A 10,000-nucleotide genomic window follows, 5' to 3' on the forward strand; every position below is an offset into this window, starting at 1 on the left:
ACAGAGAAGACTGAGCTGCTCTAGGTTCGGGATGATGCTTAATTAATGATGATACAAATAATAGTCCTCACAAGAATGTGTTTGTGTAAAACCTTTTAATGAGGGTGAAAACTGAGATGTTATAAATCATATCTGTCCCTTTTTAAAGCAGTAAGCAGAAGCTGGTGTGTGTTTGATGGCTATAAATACAGACTGAGTGCTTCGGGGTCAGCTGGAGCGTGACCTTTGACCTGCAGGTGTGTCCCCTCCTGACCCTAACACTGCAACACACCTGTCACTCATCTACAAACCCCTCCTTCTGTACAGAAGACTCCCTCGTTCTGCTTTGAGCTATTTACTGACCCCTTGAGAGTTTAAGTTCTCTGATGTTGATTAATAATCACATGACAGGCAGGAAAATCATTTGTTTTAATTTTATTTATTTTCATGATTTAATTAATTCTTAGCTTTTTGTTCACTTTCAAGTATTTAATTCGGATTGGTTTTAATTTTAAAATTTTGTTTTAATTTTTACATTTTAATTATTAGCTTTTCATTAACTTTTTTGCAAGTGTTTTTTTATTTAAATTTTTCATTTTTTGTTTTAATTTTTACATTTTTATGAATTATTAGTTTTTCATCTACTTCTTTAGTCAATTTTATTTGATTGATTCTGACTTAATTGAGCTTCTCATAATTAAGTTTTTTTTATTATTATTATTTTAATTTTAACATTTGTCAAATTAGCTTTCCATTTAGCATTTTTTGCATTATTTCTATTTGAAAATTAGTTTTATGATTTAATTGAACTTTTCATCATCTTTTTTTATTTTATTTTATTTATTTTAATATTATTTGTTTAAATTTTTAGAATGTAAATAAATTTTTTACTTTTCATGAACATTTTTAGTGTTTTATTATGATTTATTTATTTATTTTTGCATTATTATATTTAAATAGTGCAAGCATTTTGATTGATTTATTTATTTATTAGAAAATATAGGTCAATCTTGTTTCAAAAAATACATTTTCTTGCCTTAAATAACTGGTAAAATATTTAAAAAAATTTATTTAAAATTGCTCTGACCGATCTTAAAAATATATCAGCGCCTTTATTTTTTTCTCAAAATGCACACAAGTAATGTTTTTTTCTAAGGGAGCAAAAAAATCTAAATATTGAGAAAATCATCTTTAAAGTTGTTCAGATGAATTTCTTAGCAATGCATATTACTAATCAAAAATAAAGTTTTGATTTATTTACAGTAAGAAATTTACAAAGTATCTTCATGGAACATGATCTTTACTTAATATTATAATTTTGCCCCATACAATGCATTTTCGGCTATTGCTACAAACATACCTTAATATGACTTCACACAGCTTTTGTGCTTCAGAGTCACAAATGTCCTAAGATCTAAGGCCTAATCCTGGTTTAGTCTAAACCCTGTCTGTGAAACCAGGCCATAGTCTTCAGAAAGAAATCTGTAACACTGGGATTTCTGCACCTCTAAAGTTTTAGTTGAAGAATTGCATCAAACTTTTCCCCTGTGCTCAGGGATTCCTGCTCGCGCTCCTCTACAAACAGTTGTTTTTGATAAAGAAGGTGGAAATGAAGATGGGGTTGTGTGATTGATGTTTGTTACATGGTTGGATCACAGTTGAGTGTGTATTACGATACATCATCTTCACACACACACACACACCTGCGCGGCTCTCTCTCCTGCAGCAGAATGCTATCATTCCTGATTTATGAGGCTTGTTGTTGTGCAGCTTCAGAATAAATCCAGAGATGAATGAACGCTGTGTTCGTTGTGTTCTGATGGTCAGCCCTCGTAATACTCCAACATTACATTGATTTATTTATTTATTTAAACAGAATATATTGGTCAGACCTGTTATAAAGTACATTTACTTGTCTTGATATACTGGTAAAATAATAAAAACTATTTTAATAGCATTAATATTAGTAGTATTAATTTATATTAAAAGAAGAAAAGGTAAATATAATAGAACTGACCATTATATTTTGAGAAAAAAAATATATGCAATGTATGTGTTAATTTTTTAATCGATTGACAGAACTAATCAAAAACTTTTTTATTTATAGTATTTTTTTATACAACAATCTTGCACATTTTTTCTAGTCTTAATATGCTGATAAAATATAAAAAATATTATTATTGTAATATTTCATTTAAATATTAAAAGTTAAAATCTGTGCAATCTTGAAAATATAGATTCATTCTTTTAATTGTGTGTAAAGTGAAAATAGTTTCAGTGTACATCTTTATATAAATATATATGTCTGTGTGTGTGTGTGTGTGTGTGTATATATATATATCACAACAATTATGAGAAAAATAAACTTTAAACATTTAATTTAACAAATCTTTTTAGCTAATATTATGCAAAGTAGTACCATGTTGTTTCGTTTCTTTTATAAAATGTTCACACAGTGTAGATAGTATTAGGAGTATTATAATATTATGTTTCATTCACCTTGTAGTGTTTAATTAAAATCTCATTAATGGACCTTCCAGTGGAACAACAGTCTTCTCTTTATTTACATACTCATTGAGCAAGAAAAAAAGAAAACAATAATAATAAATAATGCATGCAAAACATAAATGGATAAATGTGCAAATAATTATTTTTTTAAATGACATGAAAATGTAGTGCATGGACAAATTAATTGATTAAAAAAACATAAATTAAAAATACCTAAGTTCAAGCACAAGTGATTGTTGCTTTAAAAAATATTCATAAAATTAAAAATAAATCAAATGCATGCACACATAAACTAAACTTCTACTTTCACAACTATTTAATTTAGGCAATAATTGAACATTTATGCAATTGCATTTACATTAAAGCAGATGCTTTTATCCAAATCAATCAAAAGAGGAACAAAAGCTATTCATCAAAGAGCCAACTATTTGCAATATTAAAAAACAGGTCTGTATACTATATGTTAGTGTATTTAAACACAATAATGTTATTTCGGATCAGATACTGAACAGAGTGCAATATGAGAAGAACTGCAGACGAACAACAGACTAGAATAACACACACACACACACACACACTCGTTCAGAGTAAATGACTGAATCCGATCTGTGCTCTCGGTTCTGATGGAGGTTACAGTGATGTTTTCAGGGCTTTTTCCAGGGAAATGTCCCGCTGTGGGTCAGAGGTCAGAGGTCAGGCAGAGGATCGGTCACAATAATCCTGATCCATCACAGATCTTTGAGGTCAAACACACCATCAGTCAACAAATTCATTCCACAGGGATCTTGATTCTGATAGACAATGAATAATTTTAAGAATTAAACGGAGCATTTATCTATCTATCCTTTCCATATTTTCCAGATCAAAGTAAACCAAAAAACATCAGATATTTAGCTTTCTAACTAGTTCATTAAATAGCGTTTTATTCATTCTTGTGCCGTTTATCCATTAATATCATCTCTGACTGTCTGTTTTACACACCAGGCCTTTTCATTTCATAATTTAATAAGAAGCTTGTTAATCTGTTCTAAACAGGGTGATTTTACAGTTCGCAGAATAATCTCATGTCCAGTAATCTCTCTCTCACTGTCTCCGCTGCTCGCTCATCCCTGTTAATTTAATTACAAATGACGTAATTAAAAAGTATTAGAAATAAAGAACATGTATTTCCATTAGGGAAATGCGATTATTACACTGACCCCCGCGGCTCGGGCCCCTGGAGTATTTTACCCTTTCATCTCTGTCTCAGGGGTTTTATGGTAAAATTTATTCATTTTGTCTTTTTTTTTTAATCACATTTGTTATATTAGTATTATCTATTTTATTAAACATACAGAATAAGTTAATTCTGTTATTAAAGAAATAGTTTCCTTGTTTATTACGGTAAAGACAACTGAGACTTGAATTCATAACTGTGTATTGACTGGCTTCTTACATCTGTAAACAACAACAACAACAACAAAAAAACCCGCTGATGCCTTATTCTATGTCTCATGAATCGTGGATGTTTCGACGTGTAAAGCAGTTCGGATTGGAAATTTTTTATTTGTTAACGAGATACTTTTCGTACCTTAAAATCAGTAAATGTTATGAAATTAGAGAACTAAGCCAATAGAAGCGCTGGTGGTGTCATTTGATTTGGATGGGAACTTCAGATTGTGAATCATTTGAGTCAGTTCGGGAGTTCAGAGCGTGATTCATTTGAGTCAGTTTGAGAGTTCAAGGCGGGTTTGCAAATCATTTGAGTCATTTTGGGAGTTTGTAGTATGGAGCGTGAATCATTTGAGTCAGTTTGGGGATCGCGAATCATTTGAGTCAGTTTGGGAGTTCGGAGCGGGATCGCGACTCATTTGAGTCAGTTTGGGAGTTCGGAGCGGGATCGCGACTCATTTGAGTCAGTTTGGGGATCGCGAATCATTTGAATCAGTTTGGGAGTTCGGAGCGGAATCGCGAATCATTTGAGTCAGTTCGAGAGTTCGGAGCAGGATAGCGAATCATTTGAGTCAGTTTGGGGATCGCGAATCATTTGAGTCAGTTTGGGACTTCGGAGCGGGTTTGCGAATCATTTGAGTCAGTTCAAGAGTTCGGAGCAGGATAGCGAATCATTTGAGTCAGTTTGGGAGTTCAAAGCAGGTTCGCGGATTCCGCTCCGAACTCCCAAACAGGTTCATATAATTCACGCTTCATACTCGTAACTCCCAAAATGACTCAAATGATTTGCAAACCCTCTTTGAACTCCCAAGCTGACTCAAATGATTCACAATCTGAAGTTCCCATCCAAATCAAATGACACCGCCAGCGCTATATTGGCTTAGTCCTCTAATTTCATAACATTTACTGAAATTAAGGTACGAAAAGTATGTTGTTAACAAATAAAATATAAATATTTCTATTCCAAACTGCTTTCCACGTCAAAACATCCAGGAACATAACCAGCTGAGCAGATCACTCTCTCACTATTTGATTGCTCTAGTCTTTATCCACTCATCATCATCATCATCCACCAATCAGAACACACGAGAATTCTTTGACCACAGCTGCTGTGCTTCAGAAGCTCTTGTGAAGTCAGATTGTGGTTAATCTTGCAGATCATGACTTATATCTACTCTTCCTCTCCCTGCAGGTAATATAAAGATTCCTCCTTTGAACTCCCACCTCTTCTGTGGGTTTTATTGTTCTGGGTCTGAATTTGGGCTCCTGGAATCTCAAAAAAGAAACATTTTCAATCTCCAAGGTGAACGTTATGACAACACACTCTTAGAAAAAAGGGTTCTTTACTCAACTCCAAAGAACCTTTTATGCTAAAAAGGTTCTATAATGACAAAAAGAACCCTTTTGGCACAAAGGTTCTTTAGGCTATTATTCATTCTTTCATTCATATCTTGAATTTTGTGATCATTCACATGCATTCATAAATGCATTTGAAAACACCAAATAATGCAGTGAAAGAACGCACTCAAAATGCACACGCGCACTAGTATGACTTCATCATGTAACTTTACATTAGTCTAGATGCATGCACTTTTTAGGCACGATTTGTTGGGTTTTTGAATATACTTGATACTGTTAAAAGGCACATCATTAAAACAAAAAATACGAGTTCACATATCACACCTAAACACGCGTGGAAAACGCAATTAGAACTAGACTAAAAGCCTATCCATATATTATGATTCGCGAACCCCAAACGGACTCAAATGATTCGGGAACCCGCTTTGAACTCGCGAACTGACTCAAATGATTCGCGATCCTGATTCCAATTCAGAAGTTACATTTGTAATGGTGTTTTTTCATTTAGATGGGGTATTATTATTTGTGCAGTAAGATTAATTACTGCATAAATTAATAAAGATTATTAAGTAATAAATTCATTTTAAGACAGCTTGGAATAGATTGTATAATATGATGTTATAACAGTAAAACTTACAATAATTTTTTTTTTTTTTTTTTGAATCCGTTTCATAATCTGTTTATTCAGGTTGAGCTTAGACCAAGAGCAGAGAAAGACACTCACTCCAGCTCAACTTTAAATTACTTTTATGCGCCACAAGTCAGATAGTCACATCTTAAGAGTTTTTTTTTTTTTTTTTTTTTTTTTTTTTTTTGTCAATCCACCCTCAGAAGAAGACAAAATACGGGTTCGCGAATCATTTGAATCAGTTCGGGAGTTCAAAGCGGGTTCGCGAATCATTTGAGTCAGTTCGGGGATCACGAATCATTTGAATCAGTTCGGGAGTTCGGAGAGGCTTCGCGAATCATTTGAATCAGTTCGGGAGTTCAAAGCGGGATCGCGAATCATTTGAGTCAGTTTGGGGATCGCGAATCATTTGAATCAGTTCGGGAGTTCAAAGCGGGATCGCGAATCATTTGAGTCAGTTTGGGGATCGCGAATCATTTGAATCAGTTCGGGAGTTCGTAGCGGGTACATCTTTGTGTACTGACTCAACTTAAACACTCTCTGTACTGTCAGGAATTTTATCTTCTTCTGAGGGTGGATTGACAAAAAAAACAACAAAAATAAAACCGCTGGATGTGACTATAGTGGATTGCAGGTGAGAGCTTGTGTCAGGTGCTTGTGGTTCACACGTTTCAGGAGAGGAGGCATAAATTACATATTTATCATGCTCCCTTCCCAGATTAGATTAGTGCACTAATTCCACAGCGAGACTTGCATGGCGAAGCGCCATCCCTCCATTAGTGTTATTACTAACGATGTTGGCAGCAATTAATTGCCAGTCAATTAATGCACAGAGATCAGAACGATTGCAGTGACCTGATGGAATGCTGGAAGGCAGCAAATGAACATCACTAGAGTGACGGATTTGAAGTGCACTACATAGGGAACGACTCGAAAGCTTGAAAGAGATATTGTTAGGGTTTTGCTAAGCTGATCACATGATCAAATAAGCATAAAAACACACCAAAACACACACACAGGGTGCATTTTTTAAGATAAATACTTTTAATTTGAACTGAATTATAAGTTTGAACTTTGTTTATGCAAACCAATATCTCAAACTCTGATTTATCATCACGTTTTAGTTTTGGATGCTGGGTTTCATAAGAATTAATATATTAAAAGAACAGGATTTTGAGAGATTATTAAAATTTTGGGTGGGTTGAGTGTCACACCAAATACAATGAAAACATAACATGCTTTTTTATAGATGAGCCAAATCAACCAAACAACTGTGACGTTTCAATTGATGGATTTATTTTTTGACATAACTGAAAATTATTGAAAATTATTAATGTTATATTAACTGCAACAAGGATGAAAATGTATAATTGTAAACTTTAACATAAACTGGCTGCATTGAGAAAAGTAGGTGAAAAAATTACATAAGATTCTTAATTAAATCAAACTTTTTTTTTGTATTGTTTACTTTAAGTACTAAAATGCTAAAATAAAATAAAAATAAATAGAAATTACATACACAACAAAAATCCTTTTTAGTTTAGCAAAAAAATTTATGAAAACAAAATATAAAAATTAAATCGAATCCATTTTATTAAATGTCTCCTGAAGTGAATTCCTGCATTTGTGTAAGAAAAATATCCTTATTTAAAACTTTATAAACACTAATATCTAGTTTCCACTTACTGTATGTGTTCATTCCGGCGGGAAAAAAAAGATTAATTGAATTTACAAAAAAAAATTATAATAAGTGGTTGCAAGCAATTTATTTTTGCTATATTTAATTAAACTAATTTAGTTGATTAACTTTCAGCAACATTTTACATTTATTTAAATGTAGCCTAATAAATTGATTGCAACCACTTACCATCACATTTTCTTGTAAATTCAATTAATCTTTTTTTTCAGTGTGATGAAAACATAGCACAAGTTTTAAATCTGGATATTTTTCTTACAAAAATTAATCGATTCACTTTGGTAGGCCTTTATTATCTTCCTGGAACCACATGGAGCACTTTTAATGATGGATGGAAGCACTTTTATGGGCTTCAAAATCTCAACACCCATTCACTCCCATTTAAAATCTTGGAAGAGCCAGAACGTTTTTTAATATATCTCCGATCGTATTCGTCTGAAAGATGAATGTCATACACACATAGGTTGACTTGAGGGTATTTTCATTTTTGGGTGTACTGTCCCTTTAAGTGTCGGTCTGAGCACTAACAGGTGTGTGTTTGTGTGTGTTTCTATCCAGGTGTGTTTGTGACATGTCAGCGTTTGATAAGCAGATGGCCCGCGTGTCTGTACCTCCTTACCGTGGGGACGGCATCAGTGACCCGGTGCATTGTGGGTAGAGAGCGGGTGTCAGCAGTCTTTCCGAACGCCACGCTCTAATGAATAATAATCCCGTGCGTGTGACAGACGGCGAGGGGGAGTTTAGGGACGGGGCGAAACTTGAAGGCGATGCTAATTCAGTAATTCCACCAACTCCTCGGACGGATGTTTTTGTCATTTCTGGACGAGCTCCAAAGTGGAGGGAGGGGTGACGTTCCCTTTGATGAAGAGGCACGCTCTCATTAATAACGTGGTCGGGTCAACACAACCTCTCTTGTCTGAATATATGAGATTCCTTCTGTAGTTATACAGTAGGTTTGAGATGTCCCTGTGCGGCTGAACGCTCCACCTGTGTGTTTACACACGGATTCGTATCACAGCATCACCGAAACACAGGAAAACAAAGACGGGACGGAGTCACGCCGAGGTCAAACACAACAGATTCTCTCTAAATGACTTTCAGTCTAAAGAGAGTCAGAGAAATCACGTTTACTTTTACGAGAGGCTCATAGCAATCATACTGTATATTAAAAACGAAAGCACTGTCCTGTCGTCATTCCTGCTGCAATCGCATGCAACTCTCAGCTGAGGTCAGAGGTCAGAGAGTTTGTGCTTTTTTGTCTTTTTGTCATTCTTATTAGTGAATTAGTTAATTTAGCAAATCAAGTTAAACTAAATCAAAATGAGAAATTCAACTAGCTAAAAAAAGTTTTCTTTTATTTACAGCAAATATATACACGCACACACTCTGTCTCTCACACACACACACACAAACACATGCACAAACACACACTCACTCACACACACACGCACGCACAGACACAAACACACACACACACACACGTTTCACAAACATCAGTTCTGTCCCGTTCTGTTGTGTAGATTAGTGTCACGGTTTTCTTGATGTGTAACTCTTGCATATATAGAGCATTTTGCTTATGCTAATAATTTATAATGCATTTACTGATGTTCACACAGAGAAGCTACATGGAATATTTTAACATATTAATCCCTCACACCGTGACAAATGTACGTGCACTTAATTTAATTTAACTACATACATTTAAGTAAAATGTGTCATTTATGTATTTTACAAATAAATAATAAAATATGTGCTTTATACTTTTCCATGTATGATCAAGTCTTAGTAAAATAAAAAGAAAAAAGAAAAGAAGAGAAAAACTTAGGAGCATTTTAAAAGACCATTAAACTGATTAATTAATTAAATCCAGATTGATTAGATTTGAAGTCATTTGCTCAATTTGACACATTTTAATTCATTAAATTAATTGTTTAATTATATATATACTTTTTATTTTTTACTTGTTTCTTATCATGACTAAAGCACTAAATGTACAAAATATTAGAGAAACCTCTTCCCAGTTAATTAAATGATTTTTCTCATCAGAAATTCTTATTTATCTTTAAATAATAGAGAAAATTTGTCATCTTCACTGAAAATGTTAAAGACATTTTTTAAAGATCATTTTACTGACAAATTACATCCTGAAATTATTGGATTTGAAGTAATTTCCACAATTTAATTCACATCGAAACTCAGTTCAGAGTAAAAAAAACAAAACAAGGCATTTTCAATGTGAACATCCTTTAAAATTGAAAATGAATATAATATATATATATTTTTTAAGAATATTCAAACTTAATCTCATTTATTATAAATATATATTATAAAGCCAGTGTATAATATTTATGTATTCACTATTGCATTAACATCAAAAAGTATGCATAAAATATTGCAAG

At 33.3% G+C, this 10,000-nt stretch overlaps 1 long non-coding RNA gene across 2 annotated transcripts; it reads left to right on the forward strand.

The window, feature by feature from the left end:
* The first annotated feature begins 5,009 nt into the window (after window positions 1–5,009).
* On the forward strand, window positions 5,010–9,352 carry LOC127941586 (uncharacterized). Of its 2 annotated transcripts, none has more exons than XR_008149120.1 (2): window positions 5,010–5,110; window positions 8,160–9,352. It is a non-coding gene; the product is annotated as an uncharacterized LOC127941586 (long non-coding RNA). The 2 variants fall into 2 exon arrangements; XR_008149119.1 differs by lacking the exon at window positions 5,010–5,110 and adding an exon at window positions 6,280–6,539.
* The last annotated feature ends 648 nt before the right edge of the window (window positions 9,353–10,000 follow it).

This window comes from Carassius gibelio, chromosome A21, assembly GCF_023724105.1.
Source record: "Carassius gibelio isolate Cgi1373 ecotype wild population from Czech Republic chromosome A21, carGib1.2-hapl.c, whole genome shotgun sequence".
NCBI classification, from domain to species: Eukaryota; Metazoa; Chordata; class Actinopteri; order Cypriniformes; family Cyprinidae; genus Carassius; species Carassius gibelio.